This window comes from Nerophis lumbriciformis, linkage group LG01 (genome assembly GCF_033978685.3).
Source record: "Nerophis lumbriciformis linkage group LG01, RoL_Nlum_v2.1, whole genome shotgun sequence".
NCBI lineage: Eukaryota > Metazoa > Chordata > Actinopteri > Syngnathiformes > Syngnathidae > Nerophis > Nerophis lumbriciformis.
The window spans coordinates 7,651,911-7,679,058 of NC_084548.2; the positions used below are offsets into that span (position 1 = coordinate 7,651,911).

The 27,148-nt window shown below is 36.3% G+C and overlaps 1 protein-coding gene across 2 annotated transcripts in view; it reads right to left on the reverse strand.

Annotated features, from left to right (window-relative positions):
- prkar2aa (protein kinase, cAMP-dependent, regulatory, type II, alpha A) overlaps positions 1-25,137 on the reverse strand; it is a 118,821-nt gene extending 93,684 nt beyond the window's left edge. Inside the window, exon 1 of one of the 2 annotated variants that reach the window (XM_061974213.1) lies at positions 24,583-25,137. The gene's annotated coding sequence lies outside the window, so the exon portion shown is untranslated. Of the gene's footprint in view, positions 1-24,565 lie in introns of both variants that reach the window. The other variant, XM_061974204.1, reaches the window with a different exon arrangement.
- Between the last annotated feature and the right edge of the window lie 2,011 nt (positions 25,138-27,148).

Consider the following 27,148-nt stretch of genomic DNA (forward strand, 5'->3'; position numbering starts at 1 on the left):
GCACCAGGGTAATCACTGACTTTACAGTTTAGAATGCAAGGTCGCGAGTGCAACGCCCATGACATTGACACAGAGCGGCCACTTTATCTAGAACGTGAGCCAGGGAACATGGAGTTCTCAAAGCTGCATCGGGTAGATATGAGACAAACGTTTGCCATTGAGGCAGAGGGGTGGTGCATCAGATAACCAGGGTCAGTGGTTCGGTTTCACAAACATTGCGGCAAGGGCTATTCAACCAAATGGTTCTAGGGGGCATATTTTCAAAAAGCCAAGCACTAAGGGGGCCGGACCTCTCCCTTCAGCTATGTGCACATGGATACAAGTATTCGGATTAAAAGCCTAACCGGAATAAGAATGCTTCATGTAAACACGCCGTTCGGAATATTCTAACCTCATCACACACGTACAGATAAAAATGTAATTCCGATCAAGATTGGTGGTTTATGTCGATAGTCATTCAGATTGGTGCCCTTTGTAAACATTTCTTCCGAAGTTTGGGTCGAAACTCTCCTTACTGCGCATGTCTTTGATGTCAGCTATACTTTGGTGGTGGAGGGGGGACTAAATTCAATAGTCTCAGACTGATCAATGAAGGGATTGTAGCGTTATATACTGTTGAGTATGTTGCTCTAAAACCGAGACTTGCAAAAACAAAAGTACGGTATGGAGTGTAGGGATGTCCCGATCCAGGTTTTTGCACTTCCGATACCGATATTGTTTTTGCATTTCCGATCCGATACCGATACTGACCGATACCGATACTGACCGATACTGGCCTATCCGAGCATGTATTAAAGTTTAAAGTTCTTTAGCCTACTTAGTTGTCAGAATCATGTTGAAAAGGGTTTTAGTACTCTTGATAACAACTAGCCAGCTGAATTAGGGGAGTTTGAATAATACACAATGGTTGGTAACAAGAAACTGACCTGTTTATTCAAGGATAAACACAAAATAGACAAAATTATACATGACAAACAGAAATGGCATCATTGAACTAGGGCTGGGCGATATGGCCTTTTTTTAATATTGCGATATTTTAAGGCCATATTGCGATACACAACATATATCTCGATATTTTGCCTTAGCCTTGAATGAACACTTGATGCATATAATCACAGCAGTATGATGATTCTATGTGTTTTGATTGATTGATTGAGACTTTTATTAGTAGGTTGCACAGTGAAGTACATATTCCGTACAATTGACCACTAAATGGTAACACCCCAATAAGTTTTTCAACTTGTTTAAGTCGGGGTCCACTTAAATTGATTCATGATACAGATATATACTATCAGATATATACTATCATCATAATACAGTCATCACACAAGATAATCACATTGAATTATTTACATTATTTATAATCCAGGGTGTGGAGGGGGGCGCCGGATGTAAGTGTCAAAAAGACAGCCAAAAGAGTTTGATATGAGAATAAATCTAAAGTTAAAATATAGGGTAGAAATGCACCCATTTGCAGGAAATGTAGTCTTGATTTTCAACATTTTCTTTCAAGGCTTGCATGTCTACATTAAAACATTCTTCTTCATACTGCATTAATATATGCTACTTTTAAACTTTCATGCAGAGAAGGAAATCACAACTAAAAAAATCACAAATTTTTTCATACGGTGTTGATGTGGAAATTTTTGCCTCTGCATTTTGATGGTGTGGACGTGTGGCACCGAATGGAGATAAGCGTCTCGACAGACGTCACAATATTTGAACAATGATGACGAAAACTGTTGTCTCTGTCGTGTCCGTGTGTCGAAAATTGTTATGCGCTTATTTTTTTATTTGATTTTGTGCGTGGCATAGATTTGCCGTGCGCAGAGGACGCTTGAGCAGGCGCGCACCTTAGCGGCTGCGCTAGCATCACAGCTAACGTTAGCCATGCCGCTACCTCGCTCTCTGCTGGGAGAGGACGTATACGTATGTGACGTATGACGTGACAGTATGTGACGTATGACGTGACAGTATGTGACGTGTGTAAGAAGGTGCGCTCGCTGTCTGTGAGAGGGAGACACAGGAAAGAGTGAGAAGAGCCTGTCGTGTAATGCCAGCAGCTAAAAGCAACTGCGTGAGAATTGTGGATGTGTTGAAGGTGTGCTGGAAAATGTGGAATGGAAATTACGGAGCAGCAGAAAAGTGGAATGTATTATTTGAATAGGTGCGTTGGAAAACACGGACCGGAGGTTTTTTTTTAAACTGGATCTGGATCGGCATTTTCCTATGCCTTGCCGATATGCAATTTTTGGCAAATATCGGCAGCCGATCCGATCCAAATATCGGATCGGGACATCCCTAATAGAGTGTCACGTGTCGTAACAATAAAAAGGAGGGATCCAGTTGTCGTCTCAACAAGATGTTTAATTCACAGCTTCACAGCTACTCCAAGTGCTACTGCTAGCCTCAAACACGAACGCAGAATGTCGTAACATGAAGACGTGCGGAAACCTGTACATATCACAACATGGAGGGCACAGAACAGCTCCATTTAAAAAAGAGAGGTAAAACAAAAGTAGCGAACAGAAGGAACAAGTGATAAATAACGTGACAAGAAGAAATGCACAAAGCCATGTTTGTTAACAGCGGAGGTCACTGCTCCTTCTTCCGTTTACGTGATGTGCTGCGCATGTCAAAATAAAGTATTCCGATTTAAGGGGTGACGAATGAAAATGCCTGTCATAATCGCATAATTTTTGTTTAGGGTCTATGTACACAAGTAACAACCTAATCCAAATAGTAGATTGTCAAATAATAGATTCAATAAACTATGCACATGTACACTGACTCGTTATTCTAGTCACTGCGAGGCTCTGCCATCACATTCTTTAACTCACCAAATGGCTGATGTAATGATAAAAAAAAGTTTTGAATTAATAAAATCTGTATTGCTGAGGGAGGTAGGTTAACCGCTAGTTTGTTAGCGAGAATGCTACAGTGCATTGAGGACACGTTCATTCGCTTGTCACTGGCACATTTCTTGGACAAAGCTAAATGAGTCCTCAAACTCTATCGCCAGACAAATGTAAATAATTTATATCGTATATAATTAAATATGTGTGAAAAAATTAAAACAACAATTGATTTACATGAAACTAATATTTTCAGACAGGTCTTGTAAAGACAATTCCCAGAATGTAATTAGGTATCATATTTATGTGATAAATATTAACAAAGTTATGGACTTTTACAGGGTCAAACTAATTTATGGTCAACTTCTTCAATACAAAGTGTATGGGGCTCATAATTTTAGTTGTGACCTTTTTGTTAAAAATGTCATAACTTGCTTCATCTTTACCTCATTTTAAAAAGGTTGGTATCATTAGAACGCTTGCTAAACAAACAAACAGAAAAAGTAAGTTCCACAGTTACGGTCTGTTTTAAGTAAATTCATGAAATTAGCGTTGGAAGTGATGGAAGACTTGCGTAAACATGACTGGTCGAACTTGACTTGGGAGTCACAAAACAAACAGGCATTAAAGGGGAGGAGAAAAATTGTATGCGAATTGATTAATTTAAAAAATATTTGGCAACGTAACGATTGATCAATATATCGACAGATCGATTTATATTCCAAAATTTCAAGTATATCGATCTGTGCTCAGTAAGTTTGCCTTCTGGATCATAGGTATCGATCCAGATCAATTTAAAAGGGAATCGATTGATCTTATCGATACTAGAAAAAGGAAAACATTCGATTTAAGAACGGCAGGATTTATATGAAGCTTAGCGTTTGTAATAATAAAGACGTAAACTATTTTCCCGTCTGTGGTGTTATCAAAACAAGAATGGCAGATACCTACGGTGGCCAAGAGAGGTCATGAACGCACGATTGCAAAATCCACAACAAAGACAAACGACACAACACACTAATAAAGACGCAACACAATTTTAAGCCACAAAAGACGGAACCGACACAACAGAAGTGACAGAAAGAAAGAAATATAAGAGATGGATGAAGGAGGCTATGGAAATTAGGAAACGAGGGGCAGATACATGCTTTCACACGCCTGAGACGCTGTCTATCATCGGCAATGCCAGGGCGGGAAATAGTAGAGGTGGGGGAAATAATACATTTTTAGATGCATCGCAATTCGGACATGGACGATTATAAAATCAATTAGTAAAGGTCAATATTCGATAATGGATTTACTTATTGTACAAACAGTAATACAAACAGTTCTAAAATGTAGCTGACTGCAGCAAGCCACCTCCCTGAGAGATCCGACAAGCTCCTTTATTATAGGGCACTTATGTTCCAGTTTTGCAAACATTTCCATTAAGTTAATAAATGTGATGGGTATTTCTTATTACACATGCAAGTGATAAACGCTTATTTAATGAAACGAAAAGAAATGTAAAACTGCATGAAAATACATCAATTAAAGCCATGTCTACACAAACACGGATACTTAATAAACGCATACCGTATTTTTCGGACTTTAAGTCGCCCCGGAGTATAAGACGCACGGGCCGAAAATGCATAATAAAGGAAAAAAACATATATAAGTCGCATTTTTGGGGGAAATTTATTTGATAAAACCTAACAGCAAGAATAGACATTTGAAAGGCAATTTAAAATGAATAAAGATAAATAGTGAACAACAGGCTGAATAAGTGTACGTTATATGAGGCATAAATAACCAACTGAGAACGTGCCTGGTATGTTAACGTAACATATTATGGTAAGAGTCATTCAAATAACTATAACATATAGAACATGCTATACGTTTACCAAACAATCTGTCACTCCTAATCGCTAAATCCCATGAAATCTTATACGTCTAGTCCAGTGGTTCTTAACCTGGGTTCGATGGAACCCTAGGGGTTCGGTGAGTCGGGCTCAGGGGTTCGGCGCAGGTCAAGACGCACCCGACTCATCGTGTAAATAAAAACTTCTCCTTATCGGCGTATTACGGATGCGACAACAGCAGAAGTCAGACTGATTTGCAGGTGTGTAATTTGTTGTGAGTTTATGCACTGTGTTGGTTTTGTTGTTTGAACAAGGTGATGTTCATGCACAGCTCATTTTGTGCACCAGTAAAAAAAACATGGTAACACTTTAGTATGGGGAACATATTCACCATTAATTAGTTGCTTATTAACATGCAAATTAGTAACATATTGGCTCTTAACTAGTCATTATTAAGTACTTATTAATGCCTTATTCGGCATGGCCTTATTATAACCCTAACCCTCTAACCCTAACCAAATAACTCTAAATTAATAAGTCTTTATTACTTAGAATCAACGTTCCCTCTAAGGTGCGCGCCTGTGCAATTGCGCACTGCTCAAGCGTCCTCTGCGCACGGCAAATCTATGCCACGCACAAAATCAAATAAAAAAATAAGCGCATAACAATTTTCGACACACGGACACGACAGAGAAAACAGTTTTCGTCATCATTGTTCAAATATTGTAACGTCTGTCGAGACGCTTTGAGGACATGAATTCCATCCACCACTTTACTGAGCAAAACTCTTTATTGTCGGCCATAAACACATCACCAAAACATTAGTAAAAAAAATGATATCTAGCAAAACTGGTCATTTTCTGCAGTACAAACCAGACCAAAAGCACTCCTAATCGCTAACTCCCATGAAATCTTATACGTCTAGTCTCTTATGTGAATGAGCTAAATAATATTATTTGGTATTTTACGCTAATGTGTTAATAATTTCACACATAAGTCGCTCCCGAGTATAAGTCGCACCCCCGGCCAAACTATGACAAAAACTGCGACTTATAGTCCGAAAAATACGGTACTTATCTCTGCGTTTAGGCCTCTGGTACACACGCAAACGCATACTTTTGCCTTTAAAAACACAGACTTTTGCAAACGCTGGCCCGAGTGTAGAGTTCCAAAGCTCTCCGCTTAGCGTATGCGTGTACACGGCACAAACGGAGACTTGTGATGACGTCAGTGTTGTGCGCTGTCATTCCCAAAGCTCAACAACACTGCCTTGCTGGCTTTAAACACACTATAAGAAGACTTACTGTATGTTGTTAAGTTAAAATACCAATGATTGTCACACACACTAGGTGTGGTGAAATGTGTCCTCTGCCTTTGACCCAACCCCTTGTTCACCCCCTGGGAGGTGAGGGGAGCAGTGAGCAGCAGCGGTGGCCGCGCCCAGGAATAATTTTTGGTGATTTTAACCCCCATTCCAACCCTTGATGCTGAGTGCCAAGCAGGGAGATAATGGGTCCCTGAACATAAACATGCTGCTATGTTCACTCTACATGAATAAAAAAAGACACATCAAAGTGGGCTTTGCGACACTCCCGCCAGCGCTAACCACAATCAGCTGTTATGGATACGATCTCTGTCGAGCCTCCAGCTGATGGGAGAACTTTGACAAGCAAGACTTTTTGCTCTGTGTCATAAGGTGCAACATTATCAATGTTAGCGTTAATGCACTTTTTGTGTCTTTGTGGGAATTACATACATCAAAATCAAGTATCAACTGTATTGTTTACTTGTTGAAATACCCTTGAAATCTATTTTTGGCAGCAGCAAAGTGGTCGTTAGGGTAGATATTTGCTACAGTACAGTAGGTACTTGATTTTGATGTAATGCCCATAAGGTAGGGGTGTAACGGTACACAAAAATTTCGGTTCGGTACGTACCTCGGTTTAGAGGTCACGGTTCAGTTCATTTTCGGTACAGTAAGAAAACAACAAAATATAAATTTTGGGGTTATTTATTTACCAAATTTGCAAAATCTTCCACCAAAAATATTTTTCTTAGTGGAATATTTGATGTGAAGTAATGGGAACCTTGGATAGGTCAATAATTCATAATAATAACATTGATTTTGATTCAATATTACGTTTTGAGCAATGACAGTTTGAAAGAAAGAAAAAACAGCTTTGTTTTATTAGTCAACATTGCAACTTTTTCTAAATTACATTTAACCTTTAAGCTTTTTTATTTCACTTTTGTTATGTTTTTGTTTATTTTAATAGTATTTTTAGAATGTGCCGTGGGCCTTTAAAACATTAGCTGTGGGCCGCAAATGGCCTCCAGGGCACACTTTTGACACGCCTGCTATAGATAATAAAAAATTAAATGTGATAAATCTATGGATAAAAAGCAGAGCCTGGCGACGCATGCGCGTTTATCATAACTCTCTCTCTCTCTCTGTCTCTGCCCCTCCCTCACCAATGCTGCTGCGAGCACAATTTGATTTGTTTTTAAACCCTTCTTAACCCTGAACGTACATTGAAAATACACACTACCCTAACTCAAAATGCCGGACATCTGAGGCATTTAGGAAACTCCGCAAAAGAGGACATGTCCGGTGAAAAGAGGACGTATGGTCAGTCTATCGTAGCCCGTTAGCTGCTAGCATGCCGTGTGTTGTGCCTCGGTGTGCATTGTTTACACAACGTGCGTTACGCTACTTAATATGTCCGTGTGGAAACTCGTTCGGTACAACTCCGAACCGAACCGGAAGCCCTGTACCGAAACGGTTCAATACAAATACACGTACCGTTACACCCCTACCATAAGGGTATTGTAGTAAAATATGCAGAGATGAGATGTGTCAGTGGTCCTCGTCAGCCAGAGAACTTTGATTTTGGGGCAGCAGCGGTAAAGTTTAGATCCATGGAGAAAAGAAGAAAGTGTTTATAACTGAATACATTTACATATGCATAAACATTTATTTTCTTTTGTATTATTTTTTAATGAATTAAGTAACGTTTATTACAACCTTTTTCCAAAACAATACAGAATGTGAGATATAATAGGATAATGCATACATTTATCATTTGTTTTCAAAACGCTTACAAAAAAGTGGGACCCCAAAAATGTACTGTAGGACCTCATTTTTATGACTTGATCCATTTTGAAATTTCCTCGCGCCACCACGGATTATGTTTTTAGTCCTTATTTAACAACAGATCATGAAGTTAACTTACGTGTGTTGCTTCCATCGTAAAAAGCGACCAAGCAACTAAAAAAAACATGATGTAGCAACCTCCTTGTAGTGTGTACTGATGTTAAAGACAACATACACTTCATTGCACATGTAATATATCACTATATAGATGATTAAATGAGTTATAATTCCACGAGTTTTGCAGCAGCAGATGCACGTCCGTGCGCTTTATACTGGCACTTAAACATGCAAAAGGGTTTCCTCGGCTCGTTAGTGCGTGCTGATTTTAGAAAAAATTTACACTTCACATGTAATGTATCACAACGTTGCCGATTAAACATGTTATAATTCCACAAGTGTTGGGTTTCAGCAGCACAGGCGTGCATGCGCACTTTAAACACTAAAATAAGATTAATATTGTGTAAGTGCAGGCTGGTTTTAAAGATAATGTCTGTCTAGTATGTCAAAATAAACATAATAACAGAGGTGTAATGCCACCAAGTCAGCTGCTGCTGCTTTTTCCAGGCTTCTAATTAGACAAAACGTGCATGACAGCAGGTGTATGCGTTTGTGTGTAGACATAGACCACAGGTGTCAAACCCAAGGCCCGGGGGCCAGATGTGGCCCGCCACTTCATTTTATTTGGCCCTCGAAATCCTAGGTACTGTAACTTGTCTTACTAAATGTATTATTTATTTCTATTTTGGTAGAAAAAAAATGCATGTACTCCATGCAATCGCAAATTTAGTTAACTTAAATATTGTCTAATTATGCGAAAATATATTATCAAACATTCAAACCATTTTTTAAATAGAAACACATACTAATAATAATGATTTCAAAGCAAGTTATCCATCAAATTGTGCAATGTAAAAGTAGCAATAAATACAATGGTAAAATTGTGAAATTTATTGTGGTTTTTTACAGAATGTTTCTCTAAATGAAAAAAAAACAGTATTTACAGGAATACACCGAAAAATCTACAATTGTTGATTTGGGGTAAAAAAAAAACTAAAAAAAACAACAACAAAAAAAACTGGCAGCTCAGATGCTAAAAAAATACTGTAAAAATGCAGTTTTTTTTTTATTTACAGTAAAAAAAAAGTAATGTAATTTTACAGTAAAATTCTGGCAAGTAAGCTGCCTTTTTTTTTTTTACAGTAATATACACTAAAAATTTGAAGGTGAAATTATTGCAACTTACCATATTTTTTTACGCGGTAGTAAATGGTTGGATGGATGGATATACAGTACAGACAAAAGTTTGGACACACCTTCTCCTTATTCAATGTGTTTTCTTTATTTTAATGACTATTTACATTGTAGATTGTCACTGAAGGCATCACAACTATGAATGAACACATGTGGAGTTATGTACTTAACAAAAAAAAGGTAAAATAACTGAATACATGTTTTATATTCTAGTTTCTTCAGAACAGCCACCCTTAGCTCTGATTACTGCTTTGCACACTCTTGGCATTCTCTCGATGAGCTTCAAGAGGTAGTCACCTGAAATGGTTTTCACTTGCCTTCAGTGACAAGCTACAATGTAAATAGTCATGAAAATAAAGAAAATGCATTGAAATGAGAAGGTGTGTCCAAACTTTTGGCCTGTACTGTATACTGCGCAACCCTACAAGCAACTGGTTTACTCGAGTCACAAATATTCTAAGACAGGAAATCTCTGCGGTCAATCAAGCTTACGTACACACAAAACAAGGCTGAATACACAATTATTATTTACCGTGCAACCAGGGCCACCTTAATGCACAGGCTTACCTGGGCTGAGGCCCAGGGGCCCCCACCCAATCGGGGGGCTACTGAGCTAAGATTGCCAGCACTATTCTAGAAGTTGCCTGGCCTCTGTTACACTCGCATAGAGGTGCGAGTGCCCATCGCGAATATGATGTATACATGAGCAAAAATATTTCTAAAATGGATTCGATTTTGGTATTGTTGCTGTTCTGTCGAGTAAAATCAAGATCTTTTTTCAAACTGTGTTTTTTGGGCGAGGGGGTGGGATGGTGGGCCCCCAAAGCTCCGTCAGCCCCAGGCCTGTGCGCAACCCGACATGTAATTGTTTTAAACTAGTCAAAAATCTTCTACAACGGGAGATCTCTGCGGTCAATCGAGCTTGAGTACGCAAAAAAACAGGGCCAGAAAGTTGCATACACTGTTTTCCACGCAAAGTACATACAGTACAGGCCAAAACTTTGGACACACCTACTCATTTCAATGAGTTGTCTTTATTTTCATGACTATTTACATTGTAGATTGTCACTGAAGGCATCAAAACTATGACACACTGATCGAGAGAATGCCAAGAGTGTGCAAAGCAGTAATCAGTGCAAAGGGTGGCTATTTTGAAGAAACTAGAATATAAATGATAAATAAATGGGTTGTACTTGTATAGCGCTTTTCTACCTTCAAGGTACTCAAAGCGCTTTGACACTACATCCACATTTACCCATTCACACACACATTCACACACTGATGGCGGGAGCTGCCATGCAAGGCGCTAACCAGCAGCCATCAGGAGCAAGGGTGAAGTGTCTTGCCCAAGGACACAACGGACATGACAAGGTTGGTACTAGGTGGGGATTGAACCAGGGACCCTCGGGTTGCGCACGGCCACTCTCCCACTGCGCCACGCCGTCCCATATATAAAATATAAAACATGTTTTCAGTTATTTCACCTTTTTTTTTGTTAAGTACATAACTCCACATGTGTTCATTCATAGTTTTGATGCCTTCAGTGACAATGAAAATAAAGAAAACCCATTGAATGAGAAGGTGTTTCCAAACTTTTGGCCTGTACTGTATGCGATCGATAAAAACACAACCGTCCATTGAAATGACTGGACGCTCACACTGGAGAAACATGCAATTTGTAAGGACCTACTGTCATAATGTTAGTCACTCCCAAGTAAAGGTGGGAATATTTGAGCACCACACGATTCGATTACGATTCAGGAGGTACGATTTGATTAAAAATCGATTATTGATGCATCTTTAATTCATGCATATTGATCCAGTCTTTTCGTTGCAACTTTTAAAAATACATTCCCATCTTGTTTATCAAATTCATTGAAATGTGTGCAAAACTGGAACATAAGTGCCTTATACTAGAGGAGCTGGTCGGATCTCTCGGTGAGGTGGCTCGTAGCAGTCAGACAAATTTTAGAACTGTCTGCATTACCTTATTTACAATAAATAAATCGATTATCGCTTATTAACGTTAGCTAATCATTTTTTTACTAGGGCTGGGCGATATATCGAGTTTGTAAGATGTATTGATATATTTTTAAACAAGATATGAATTAAGAATATATAATATCAATAACAATCCCGGGCTCGGGATCTTTCTGTATGGAGTTTGCATGTTCTCCCCGTGACTGCGTGGGTTCCCTCCGGGTACTCCCGGCTTCCTCCCACCTCCAAAAACATGCACCTGGGGATAGGTTGATTGGCAACACTAAATTGGCCTTAGTGTGTGAATGTGAGTGTGAATGTTGTCTGTCTATCTGTGTTGGCCCTGTGATGAGCTGGCGACTTGTCCAGGGTGTACCCCGCCTTCCGCCTGAATGCAGCTGAGATAGGCTCCAGCACTAACCCCCCCGTCCCCTGCCCTGCTCTGCTCAACCCCAAACAGGAAAAGCGGTAGAAAATGGATGGATGGAAGAACATGTTTACAAGCTGGCAAAGAATATTTTTAACCCAAATAGGTGAAGTTACATGAACTCCCACGGCACACCATTGATTGATTGACTGATTTGATTGAAACTTGTATTAGTAGATTGCACAGTACAGTACATATTCCGTACAATTGACCACTACATGGTAACACCCGAATAAGTTTTTCCAACTTGTTTAAGTCGGGGTCCACGTTAATCAATTCATGGTAACAAGGACGTATTCCGATAAGTTGGCACACTTTGACAACCAATTTAGACCCGGAAATGGCGAGAATGACACGAAAAGACGCTTGGTTCTGATCCCCTTTTCTTTGCAAGGACTATGAGTAATTTTTATCTAAAACGGGAATATAACAAGATTCTATCAGTCGGCATCCTGATGACAGCAGACATTGTACAGTAAGTGAAGATTTATTATGTTTGTTTGGCTCTCATAAAGTCTGCAGTATGATAATCAGTGCTGTTGTTAAAAAAAAATGTTAACGTTGTGATGCAATTTTTTTTATTAATGTGCAGTGTATGCTTAAACTGATCAAAATACGTAAACATTAAATGTTATTATAAATGTGCCTCTTACTACATTACACATATACTTACATTGTGTATTGCTTGGATTTTACTGACATCACGTCTGGCCCCTGTCCCGCCCATTAAACATGCATGGCGGTCAAGCTAGCTCTGTTCCCAATTGGCACGAGGCGCCATTTAGCCTTTCTCAAAGAAAAAAATGCCCTATGCTTCTGTTGTTTTCGGCTGTACGAATTGTTCAAATCGTGAAAAGGCTAAATGTTTTTCAACTTGTTTAAGTTAATCAATTCATGGTACTAGTCACCAGACTGTATCTCACGGCACACGAGTGCAGTGTGTTCCGCGGCCTAGTGTGCCGTGAGATACAGTCTGGTGTGCCGTGGGAGATTATCTAAATTCACCTATTTGCGTTAAAAATATTTTTTGCAAACCAGTAATTATAGTCTGCAAATGATGTGTTGTTGTTGAGTGTCGGTGCTGTCTAGAACTCGGCAGAGTAACCGTGTAATACTCTTCCATATCAGTAGGTGGCAGCCGGTAGCTAATTGCTTAGTACATGTCGGAAACAGCGGGAGGCAGAGTGCAGGTAAAAAGGTGTCTAATGCTTAAATAAAAAATAAACAAAAGGTAAGTGCCCCTAAGAAAAGGCATTGAAGCTTAGGGAAGGCTATGCTGAACGAAACTACAACTGAACTGGCTACAAAGTAGACAAAAACAGAATGCTGGACAACAGCAAAGACTTACTGTGGAGCAAAGACGGCGTCCACAATGTACATCCGAACATGACATGACAATCAACAATGTCCCCACAAAGAAGGATAAAATCAACTGAAATATTCTTGATTGCTAAAACAAAGTAGATGCGGGAAATATCGCTCAAAGGAAGACACAAAACTGCTACAGGAAAATACCAAAAAAAGAGAAAAAGCCACCAAAATAGGAGCGCAAGACAAGAACTAAAACACTACACACAGGAAAACAGCAAAAAATTCCAAATAAGTCAGGGCGTGATGTGACAGGTGGTGACAGTACACCTAATTTGAGACAAGAGCTATAGTGATGCATGCTTGGTTATGGTTTAAAGTAGAGATGTCCGATAATATCGGCCTGCCAATATTATAGGCCGATAAATGCTTTAAAATGTAATATCGGAAATTATCGGTATCGTCTTTTTTATTATCAGTATCGTCCTTTTTTTTCTTAATTAAATCAACATAAAAAACACAAGATACACTTACAATTAGTGCACCAACTCAAAAAACCTCCCTCACCCATTTACACTCATTCACACAAAAAGGGTTGTTTCTTTCTGTTATTAATATTCTGGTTCCTACATTATATATCAATATATATCAATACAGTCTGCAAGGGATACAGTCCGTAAGAACACATGATTGTGCGTCCTGCTGGTCCACTAATAATACTTACCTTTAACAGTTAATTTTACTCATTTTCATTAATTACTAGTTTCTATGTAACTGTTTTATTTTCTTTTTTATTCCAGAAAATGTTTTTAATTTATTTATCTTATTTTATTAAATTAATTTTAATAAAAAGTACCTTATGTTCACCATACCTGGTTGTCCAAATTAGGCATAATAATGTGTTAATTCCACGACTGTATATATCGGTATCGGTTGATATCGGTATCTGTAATTAAGAATTGGACAATATCGGTATATCGGATATCGGCAAAAAAGCCATTATCGGACATCCCTAGTTTAAAGTCATATATGGATTAACTCGCTGGAATAAAAAATACAATATAACATTCATCCATAAACGTGGATGCATATGGAAAAGTGCAATACATATATCTGTACAGTAACCTATTTATTTATTTATATATGCACCTTATTGCTTTATTTATCCTGCACTACCATGAGCTAATGTAACAAAATGTCGTTCTTATCTGAACTGTAAAGTTCAAATTAGAATGACAATAAAAAAGAAAGTCTAAGTCTAAAATACACAACAATTGCGACAACGACTTTTTACTGTCAACTGAGTTTCGTTTTTTATTTTGTGATTTCTGCTGGTGGTGTGCCTCCGGAATTTTTCAACGCAGAAAATGTACCTTGGCTGAAAAAAGGTTGAAAAACACTGCACTAGTGTGCCGCGGCACAGTGGTTCAAAAACACAACATTAACGGGCCAAATTGTGTCCGCGGGCCGCAAGTTGAATGACACTCGTGTAATAGTGACACACTTAGCCAATTAGTCATTATTAAGTACTTATTAATGCCTTATTCTGCCTGGCCTTATTATACAACAACCCTAACCCTCTAACCGTAACCCTAACCAAATAACTCTAAATTAAGTCTTTGTCACTTAAAAAATGTGTCCCTAGTGTCCAAATAACTCTTAATTAAGTCTTGGTTACTTACAATATGCTCCCCATACTAAAGTGTTACCGTATATATATATATATATATACACACACATATATATATATACAGTGTATATATATATATATATATATATATATATATATATATATATATATACATACATATATATATATATATACAGTGTATATATATATATATATATATATATATATATATATATATATATATATACATTAGGGCTGCAACAACTACTCGATTAAATCGATTAAAATTGATTATAAAAATAGTTGCCGATTAATTTAGTCATCGATTCGTTGGATCTTTGCTATGCGCATGCGCTGAGGCTACGTTTTTTTAACCTTTATTTATAAACTGCAACATTTACAAACAGCTGAGAAACAATACTCAAAATAATAGGGGTGTAACGGTACGTGTATTTGTATCGAACCGTTTCGGTATGGGGGTTTCGTTTCGGTTCGGATGTGTACCGAACGAGTTTCCACACCGACATATTAAGTAGTGTACTGCACGTTGTGTAAACAATACTCAAAATGCCAGACATTTGAGGCACCCAAGAAACTCCGCCCTGACAGCCCCGCAAAAGAGGACACGTCCGGCGAAAAGAGGACGTATGGTCAGTCTATCCTGCATTTTGAGTTAGGGCTGCGTGTATTTTCAATGTATGTTCAGGGTTAAGAAGGTTAAAAACAAAACAAATTGTGGAGGTGTGCGCAGCAGCATTGGTGAGGGAGGGGCAGAGACAGAGAGAGAGAAAGAGAGAGTTATGATAAACGTGCATGTGTCGTCAGGCTCTGCTTTTTATCCATAGATTTATCAGATTTAATTTTTTAATATCTATAGCAGCGGTGTCAAAAGTGCATTTTTGCAACATTTTCCTTGTTTTATTTGGCAAGTTGAAAGAACATGGCGCCAGTATGCTGTTTTTTTTTCAATAAAATACTGGAAAGGATAGAAATGTAGTTTTTCTCTTTTATCCGATTATTAATCAAAGTAATAATCGACAGATTAATCGATTATCAAATTAATCGTTAGTTGCAGCCCTAATATATATATATATTATTTTTATATGTATATATATATATATATATATATACATATATATATATATATATATATATATATATATATATATATATATATATATATATATATATATGTATATTAGGGCTGTGAATCTTTGGGTGTCCCATGATTCGATTCAATATCGATTCTTGGGGTCACGATTCGATTCAAAAACGATTTTTTTCTCGGTTCAAAAGGATTCTCTATTCATTCAATACAAAGGATTTCAGCAGGATCTACCCCAGTCTGCTGACATGCAAGTAGAGTAGTAGATTTTTGTAAAAAGCTTTTATAATTGTAAAGGACAATGTTTTATCAACTGATTGCAATAATGTAAATTTGTTTTAACTATTAAATGAACCAAAAATATGACTTATTTTATCTTTGTGAAAATATTGGACACAGTGTGTTGTCAAGCTTATGAGATGCGATGCAAGTGTAAGCCACTGTGACACTATTGTTCCTTTTTTTTTAGTAAATGTCTATTGATAATGTCAATGAGGGATTTTTAATCACTGCTATGTTGAAATTGTAACTAATATTGATACTATTGTTGATAATATTCATTTTTGTTTCACTACTTTTGGTTTGTTCTGTGACGTGTTTGTGTCTCCTCTCAATTGCTCTGTTTATTGCAGTTCTGAGTGTTGCTGAGTCGGGTTTGGTTTTGGGATTGGATTGCATTGTTATGGTATTGCTGTGAATTGTTTTGTTGGATTGATTAATTAAAAAAAAAATTAAAAAATTAAAAATAAAAATAAAAATCGATTTTTTTTTAAATGAGAATCGATTCTGAAACGCACAACGTGAGTATCGCGATTCGAATTCGAATCGATTTTTTCCCACACCCCTAATATATATATTATCCATCCATCCATTTTCTACCGCTTATTCCCTTTGGGGTTAATAGTATATATATTAGATATATATATATATATATATATATATATATATATATATATATTAGATATATATAGCGCACTTTCCGCGTGCGCGATGATGTCACGTTATCGATGAGAAAATGCATTTTTAGACAATATGATTTGCCTGAGCGGCTAGGAGACACCGTGAGTAGCAAGTGGTACAAAGTGGATAAGAAAAGACAAAAAAAAAATATATATATTTTTTTTTTTATACTTGGGACTTCCCGCGGGCCTGATTTTGTACGCTGGCGGGCCGGATCCGGTTTAAGGACCCCTCGATGAATCGATTATTACTTCGATTAATCGATTAATAATCGGATAAAAGAGACAAACTACATTTCTATCCTATTTTATTGGGAAAAAACAGCATACTGGCACCATACTTATTTTGATTATTGTTTCTCAGCTGTTTGTACATGTTGCAGTTTATAAATAAAGGTTTATAAAAAAAAATAAAAACATTAAAAAAATTTAATATTGCCTCCGCGCATGCGCATTGATCCAACGAATCGATGACTAAATTAATCGCCAACTATTTTTATAATCGATTTTAATCGATTTAATCGATTAGTTGTTGCACCCATAATATATATTAGATATATATATATATATATATATATATATATATATATATATATATATATATATATATATATATATATTATATATATATATATATATGTATATATATTAGATACATATAGCGCACTTTACGCACGCGCGATGATGTCACGTTATCGATGAGAAAATGCATTTTTAGACAATATGATTTGCCTGAGCGGCTAGGAGACACTGTGAGTAGCAAGCGGTACAAAGTGGATAAGAAAAGACAGGAAAAAAAAAAAAATATATATATATATATATATATATATATATATATATATATATATATATTTATACTTGGGACTTCCCGCGGGCCTGATTTTGGGCCGGATCCGGCGGGCCGTAGTTTGGGGACCCCTCGATTAATCTGTCGATTATTACTTCGATTAATCGATTAATAATCGGATAAAAGAGACAAACTACATTTCTATCCTATTTTATTGGGAAAAAAACAGCATACTGGCACCATACTTATTTTGATTATTGTTTCTCAGCTGTTTGTACATGTTGCAGTTTATAAATAAAGGTTTATAAAAAATTAAAAAAAACATTAAAAAAATTAAATATTGCCTCTGCGCATGCGCAAAGATCCAACGAATCGATGACTAAATTAATCGCCAACTATTTTTATAATCGATTTTAATCGATTTAATCGATTAGTTGTTGCAGCCATAATATATATTAGATATATATATATATATATATATATATATATATATATATATATGTATACATATTAGATGCATATAGCGCACTTTACGCACCCGCGATGATGTCACGTTATCGATGAGAAAATGCATTTTTAGACAATATGATTTGCCTGAGCGGCTAGGAGACACTGTGAGTAGCAAGCGGTACAAAGTGGATAAGAAAAGACAGAAAAAAATATATATATATATTTTTATACTTGGGACTTCCTGCGGGCCTGATTTTGGGCCGGATCCGGCGGGCCGTAGTTTGGGGACCCCTTGATTAATCTGTCGATTATTACTTCGATTAATCGATTAATAATCGCATAAAAGAGACAAACTACATTTCTATCCTTTCCATTATTTTATTGGAAAAAAACAGCATACTGGCACCATACTTATTTTGATTATTGTTTCTTAGCTGTTTGTACATGTTGCAGTTTATAAAAAAAAAAAATTTATAAATCGATATAAATCTATTTTTATAATCGATTTTAATCGATTTAATCGATTTTAATCGATTTAATCGATTAGTTGTTGCAGCCATTATATATATATATATATATATATATATATATATATATATATATATATATATACATTAGATACATATAGCGCACTTTACGCACGCGCGATGATGTCATGTTATCGATGAGAAAATGCATTTTTAGACAATATGATTTGCCTGAGCGGCTAGGAGACACTGTGAGTAGCAAACGGTACAAAGTCGATAAGAAAAGACAGAAAAAAATATATACATATATATATTTTTTTATACTTGGGACTTCCCACGGGCCTGATTTTGGACGCTGTCGGGTTGGACCCAGCCCGCGGGTCGTAGTTTGGGGACCCCTTGATTAATCTGTCGATTATTACTTCGATTAATCGATTAATAATCGGATAAAAGAGACAAACTACATTTCTATCCTTTCAAGTATTTTATTGAAAAACAAAACAGCATACTGGCACCATACTTATTTTGATTATTGTTTCTCAGCTGTTTGTACATGTTGCAGTTTATAAAAAAACAATTTTTATAAATCGATATAAATCTATTTTTATAATCGATTTTAATCGATTAGTTGTTGCAGCCGTAATATATATATATATATATATATATATATATATATATATATATATATATATATATATATATATATATATGTATATATATTAGATACATATAGCGCACTTTACGCACGCGCAATGATGTCATGTTATCGATGAGAAAATGCATTTTTAGACAATATGATTTGCCTGAGCGGCTAGGAGACACTGTGAGTAGCAAACGGTACAAAGTGGATAAGAAAAGACAGAAAAAAATATATACATATATATATTTTTTTATACTTGGGACTTCCCACGGGCCTGATTTTGGACGCTGGCGGGTCGGACCCAGCCCGCGGGTCGTAGTTTGGGGACCCCTTGATTAATCTGTCGATTATTACTTCGATTAATCGATTAATAATCGGATAAAAGAGACAAACTACATTTCTATCCTTTCAAGTATTTTATTGAAAAACAAAACAGCATACTGGCACCATACTTATTTTGATTATTGTTTCTCAGCTGTTTGTACATGTTGCAGTTTATAAAAAAACAATTTTTATAAATCGATATAAATCTATTTTTATAATCGATTTTAATCGATTAGTTGTTGCAGCCATAATATATATATATATATATATATATATATATATATATATATATATATATATGTATATATATTAGATACATATAGCGCACTTTACGCACGCGCAATGATGTCATGTTATCGATGAGAAAATGCATTTTTAGACAATATGATTTGCCTGAGCGGCTAGGAGACACTGTGAGTAGCAAACGGTACAAAGTGGATAAGAAAAGACAGAAAAAAATATATACACATATATATTTTTTTTATACTTGGGACTTCCCACGGGCCTGATTTTGGACGCTGGCGGGTCGGACCCAGCCCGCGGGTCGTAGTTTGGGGACCCCTTGATTAATCTGTCGATTATTACTTCGATTAATCGATTAATAATCGGATAAAAGAGACAAACTACATTTCTATCCTTTCAAGTATTTTATTGAAAAACAAAACAGCATACTGGCACCATACTTATTTTGATTATTGTTTCTCAGCTGTTTGTACATGTTGCAGTTTATAAAAAAACAATTTTTATAAATCGATATAAATCTATTTTTATAATCGATTTTAATCGATTTTAATCGATTAGTTGTTGCAGCCATAATATATATATATATATATATATATATATATACATATGTATATATATTAGATACATATAGCGCACTTTACGCACGCGCAATGATGTCATGTTATCGATGAGAAAATGCATTTTTAGACAATATGATTTGCCTGAGCGGCTAGGAGACACTGTGAGTAGCAAACGGTACAAAGTGGACAAGAAAAGACAGAAAAAAATATATACATTTTTTTTTTTTTTTTTATACTTGGGACTTCCCGAGGGCCTGATTTTGGACGCCGGCGGGTCGGACCTAGCCCGCGGGTCGTAGTTTGGGGACCCCTTGATTAATCTGCCGATTATTACTTCAATTAATCGATTAATAATCGGATAAAAGAGACAAACTACATTTCTATCCTTTCAAATATTTTATTGAAAAAAAACAGCATACTGGCACCATACTTATTTTGATTATTGTTTCTCAGCTGTTTGTACATGTTGCAGTTTATAAATAAAGGTTTATAAAAATAAATAAATAAATAAAAAATTGCCTCTGCGCATGCGCATAGCTCCAACGAATCGATGACTAAATTAATCGCCAACTATTTTTTTAATCGATTTTAATCGATTTAGTCGATTAGTTGTTGCAGCCCTAATATATATTATATATATATATATATATATATATATATATATATATATATATATATATATATTATATATATATATATAGCGCACTTTCCGCGTGCGCGATGATATATATTATATATATATATAGCGCACTTTCCGCGTGCGCGATGATGTCATGTTATCAATGACAAAATGCATTTTTAGACAATATGATTTGCCTGAGCGGCTAGGACACACCGTGAGTAGCAAGTGGATAAGAAAAGACAGAAAAAATATATATATATATTTTTTTATACTTGGGACTTCCCGTGGACCTGATTTTGGACGCTGGCGGGCTGGATCCGGCCCACGGACCATAGTTTGGGGACCCCTTGATTAATCTGTCGATTATTACTTTGATTAATCGATTAATAATCAGATAAAAGAGACAAACTACATTTCTATCCTTTCAAGTATTTTATTGAAAAACAAAACAGCATACTGGCACCATACTTATTTTAATTATTGTTTCTCAGCTGTTTGTACATGTTGCAGTTTATAAATAAAGGTTTATAAAAAAAAGAAAAAAATTAAAAAAATTAAAAATTGCCTCTGCGCATAGCTCGAACAAATCGATTACTAAATTAATCGCCAACTATTTTTATAATCGATTTTAATCGATTTAGTCGATTAGTTGTTGCAGCCCTAATATATATTAGATATATATATATATATATATATATATATATATATATATATATATATGTTATATATATTATATATATATATAGCGCACTTTCCGCGTGCGCGATGATATATATTATATATATATATACATAGCGCACTTTTCGCGTGCGCGATAATGTCATGTTATTGATGAGAAAATGCATTTTTAGACAATATGATTTGCCTGAGCGGCTAGGAGACACCGTGAGTAGCAAGTGGATAAGAAAAGACAGAAAATATATATATATATATTTTTTTATACTTGGGACTTCCCGCGGGCCTGATTTAGGACGTTGGCGGGCCGGATGCGGCCTGCGGACCGTAGTTTGGGGACCCCTTGATTAATCTGTCGATTATTACTTTGATAATAGATTAATAATCAGATAAAAGAGACAAACTACATTTCTATCCTTTCAAGTATTTTATTGAAAAACAAAACAGCATACTGGCACCATACTTATTTTGATTATTGTTTCTCAGCTGTTTGTACATGTTGCAGTTTATAAATAAAGGTTTATAAAAAAAAGAAAAAAAATTAAAAATTGCCTCTGCGCATAGCTCGAACAAATCGATTACTAAATTAATCGCCAACTATTTTTATAATCGATTTTAATCGATTTAGTCGATTAGTTGTTGCAGCCCTAATATATATTAGATATATATATATATATATATATGTTATATATATTATATATATATATAGCGTACTTTCCGCGTGCGCGATGATATATATTATATATATATATACATAGCGCACTTTTCGCGTGCGCGATAATGTCATGTTATTGATGAGAAAATGCATTTTTAGACAATATGATTTGCCTGAGCGGCTAGGAGACACCGTGAGTAGCAAGTGGATAAGAAAAGACAGAAAATATATATATATTTTTTTTTTTATACTTGGGACTTCCCGCGGGCCTGATTTAGGACGTTGGCGGGCCGGATGCGGCCTGCGGACCGTAGTTTGGGGACCCCTTGATTAATCTGTCGATTATTACTTTGATAATAGATTAATAATCAGATAAAAGAGACAAACTACATTTCTATCCTTTCAAATATTTTATTGAAAAAAAACAGCATACTGGCACCGTACTTATTTTGATTATTGTTTCTCAGCTGTTTGTACATGTTGCAGTTTATAAAGGTTTATAAAAAATAATTAAAAAAAATAAACATTGCCTCTGCGCATGCGCTTAGCTCCAACGAATCGATGACTAAATTAATCGCCAACTATTTTTATAATCGATTTTAATCGATTAGTTGTTGCGCGATGATGTCACGTTATCGATGAGAAAATGCATTTTTAGACAATATGATATGCCTGAGCAACTAGGAGACACCGTGAGTAGCAAGCGGTACAAAGTGGATAAGAAAAGACAGAAAAAATATATATATATTTTTTTATACTTGGGACTTCCCGGTTGTAGTTTGGGGACCCCTTGATTAATCTGTCGATTATTACTTCGATTAATCGATTAATAATCGGATAAAAGAGACAAACTACATTTCTATCCTTTCAAGTATTTTATTGGGGGGAAAAACAGCGTACTGGCACCATACTTATTTTGATTATTGTTTCTCAGCTGTTTGTACATGTTGCAGTTTATAAAGGTTTATAAAAAATATTTTAAAAAATTAAAAATTGCCTCTGCGCATGCGCTTAGCTCCAACGAATCGATGACTAAATTAATCGCCAACTATTTTTATAATCGATTTTAATCGATTAGTTGTTGCGCGATGATGTCACGTTATCGATGAGAAAATGCATTTTTAGACAATATGATATGCCTGAGCAACTAGGAGACACCGTGAGTAGCAAGCGGTACAAAGTGGATAAGAAAAGACAGAAAAAATATATATATATTTTTTTATACTTGGGACTTCCCGGTTGTAGTTTGGGGACCCCTTGATTAATCTGTCGATTATTACTTCGATTAATCGATTAATAATCGGATAAAAGAGACAAACTACATTTCTATCCTTTCAAGTATTTTATTGGGGGGAAAAACAGCGTACTGGCACCATACTTATTTTGATTATTGTTTCTCAGCTGTTTGTACATGTTGCAGTTTATAAAGGTTTATAAAAAATTATTTAAAAAATTAAAAATTGCCTCTGCGCATGCGCTTAGCTCCAACGAATCGATGACTAAATTAATCGCCAACTATTTTTATAATCGATTTTAATCGATTAGTTGTTGCGCGATGATGTCACGTTATCGATGAGAAAATGCATTTTTAGACAATATGATATGCCTGAGCAACTAGGAGACACCGTGAGTAGCAAGCGGTACAAAGTGGATAAGAAAAGACAGAAAAAATATATATATATTTTTTTATACTTGGGACTTCCCGGTTGTAGTTTGGGGACCCCTTGATTAATCTGTCGATTATTACTTCGATTAATCGATTAATAATCGGATAAAAGAGACAAACTACATTTCTATCCTTTCAAGTATTTTATTGGGGAAAAAAACAGCGTACTGGCACCATACTTATTTTGATTATTGTTTCTCAGCTGTTTGTACATGTTGCAGTTTATAAAGGTTTATAAAAAATAATTTAAAAAATTAAAAATTGCCTCTGCGCATGCGCTTAGCTCCAACGAATCGATGACTAAATTAATCGCCAACTATTTTTATAATCGATTTTAATCGATTAGTTGTTGCAGCCCTAATATATATTATATATATATATATATATATATATATATATATATATATATATATATATATATATAGCGCACTTTCCGCGTGCGCGATGATGTCATGTTATCGATGAGAAAATGCATTTTTAGACAATATGATTTGCCTGAGCGGCTAGGAGACACCGTGAGTAGCAAGTGGATAAGAAAAGACAGAAAAAAAAAATATATATATATATATATATTTTTTATATTTGGGACTTTCTGTGGGCCTGATTTGGGACGCTGGCGGGCCGGATCCGTAGTTTGGGGACCCCTGCACTTAGCTGTCAACTTTGGCGGCTTAGCAAAGAGGCTAATACTCGTGACAATTAGCTTGAGGAGGCGGTGTTTTTCATGAAACTACAAAAACAAACAACCTAGTAATGGTGATAGGACAAATACTGTCGGTCATTTAGTGAGATTAGCGGTGTATTTTGTAGGAGTTCCATCCACCCAGACCGTATAGCTCCCTCATGCTAGCTGGTCCTTCGAGGGTTTATGGCAGCTTACCACGAGTGCGCCGGTCGGAGAAGTTACAAGCCAAGGTAAGTGGTTTAACAACAACAACTAAAAGGCTACTGCGTGTGCAAACTTACGTGCAAATCGAGCTCACCGGCTATAAAGTCGCCAATCCCCTCCTTCGCCGCGTCGTCTTCCGTCTCAGCAGCCCGAGCTGTCAGCCAGAGGCGGGGAGGACAGCCGACGTATCCCTGCTGTCAGAAGACACGTCTCTCCCCACGTAGCGCCCACTATGTCGCTGGCGTCACCTTTGCTAACGTGCCGGCTCGACGACGTCGGTCGAAGGCGAAGGGGGGGGAAGAAAAAAAAAAGAAAAGAAAGAAAAAGTCGCGCTTCTCGGCTGCAGTTTGGCACGACGACCACGCACCGTGTTGAGGGCGGGGAGAGAGCTGGCTAGCCCACAAGCTATCCGGCTAACTAGCTAACAGCTTGTATCGTATCTGATACAAGGCGGGTTTTTTTTTTTAGAAAAAACACACACACAAACACACCAAAAAAAAAAAAAAAAAAAAAGCCCCTCACAAAACGTGTCGTTTTTAGAGCGATGTTAAAGTGCTGGTTGTAACGTGGAGACGCGTGCATAAATGGAAGGACTCGTCCTCCTCCCCCGGCCAGAGAAGAGACTCCACAGCCTGTCAGTGCGAGAATGAACCTCCCCCTCAGGACCGCAGGAAGCCTGGTGGGCGTGGCCTGGGAGAAAAGCCTTGACATGTTGACTGACGCGAGGTGGGGCCAATCACGTTGCATGCAGATAAGAAGGCCCCGCCCACAGTAAAAGTAGACGTCCATTTGAATGGAAAAAATAATAATGACATATTTGCGTAATTAGAAAAACAAATCTTTTTTTTTTTTTTAACTCATACCGAATATTTTTGTTGTGTATTCATAGTATTGTAATTACATGCAGTCTTTTACAATTTATTATACAACAATGTAAAGTCATTGTCTGCGGAAGTTACATGATTTTATCTTAAGTTAACAAATATAGTTATTACTATTATATAAAGTATAGATTATATTTTGTTCTATTTTATTTTTGTTTATATTGTGACTTTTTTTCACCAAAATATTGCTATTTTCCCAATTTGACCATTTTGTCAATGGAAACTATTTCTCCACAGCCTGTCAGTGCGAGAATGAACCTCCCCCTCAGGACCGCAGGGAGGCCTGGTGGGCGTGGCCTGGGAGAAAAGCCTTGACATGTTGACTGACGCGAGGTGGGGCCAATCACGTTGCATGCAGATAAGAAGGGGAGGCGTGGCGGAAAACAAGGCCCCGCCCACAGAAAAACTAGACGTTGATTTGAATGGGAAAATAATAATGCCATATTTGCGTAATTAGAAAAACAAATCTTTTTTTTTTTTTAAATTCATACCGACTATTGTTGTTGTGTATTCATAATATTGTAATTACATGCAGTCTTTTACAATTTATTATACAACAATGTAAAGTTATTGTGTTATTGTCTGCGGAAGTTACATGATTTTATCTTAAGTTAACAAATATAGTTATGACGATTATATAAAGTATAGATTATATTTTGTTCTATTTTATTTTTGTTTATATTGTGACTTTTTTTCACCAAAATACTGCTATTTTCCCAATTTGACCGTTTTGTCAATGGAAACTATTTCTCCACAGCCTGTCAGTGCGAGAATGAACCTCCCCCTCAGGACCGCAGGGAGGCCTGGTGGGCGTGGCCTGGGAGAAAAGCCTTGACATGTTGACTGACGCGAGGTGGGGCCAATCACGTTGCATGCAGATAAGAAGGGGAGGCGTGGCGGAAAACAAGGCCCCGCCCACAGAAAAACTAGACGTTGATTTGAATGGGAAAATAATAATGCCATATTTGCGTAATTAGAAAAACAAATCTTTTTTTTTTTTTAAATTCATACCGACTATTGTTGTTGTGTATTCATAATATTGTAATTACATGCAGTCTTTTACAATTTATTATACAACAATGTAAAGTTATTGTGTTATTGTCTGCGGAAGTTACATGATTTTATCTTAAGTTAACAAATATAGTTATGACGATTATATAAAGTATAGATTATATTTTGTTCTATTTTATTTTTGTTTATATTGTGACTTTTTTTCACCAAAATACTGCTATTTTCCCAATTTGACCGTTTTGTCAATGGAAACTATTTCTCCACAGCCTGTCAGTGCGAGAATGAACCTCCCCCTCAGGACCGCAGGAAGCCTGGTGGGCGTGGCCTGGGAGAAAAGCCTTGACATGTTGACTGACGCGAGGTGGGGCCAATCACGTTGCATGCAGATAAGAAGAGGAGGCGTGGCGGAAAACAAGGCCCCGCCCACAGTAAAAGTAGACGTCTATTTGAATGGAAAAATAATGACATATTTGCGTAATTAGAAAAACATTATTTTTTTTTTAACTCATACCGAATATTTTTGTTTGTATTCAAAATATTGTAATTACATGCAGTATTTTACAATTTATTATACAACAATGTAAAATTGTTATTTTTGTTATTGTCTGCGGAAGTTACATGATTTTATCTTCAGTTAACAAATATAGTTATGATTTTATCTTATGACTATAATATAAAGTACATATGGTTATATTGTGACTTTTTTCCCCCCCCAAAATATGACTATTTTCCCAATTTGACCATTTTGTCAAATGAAACTATTTC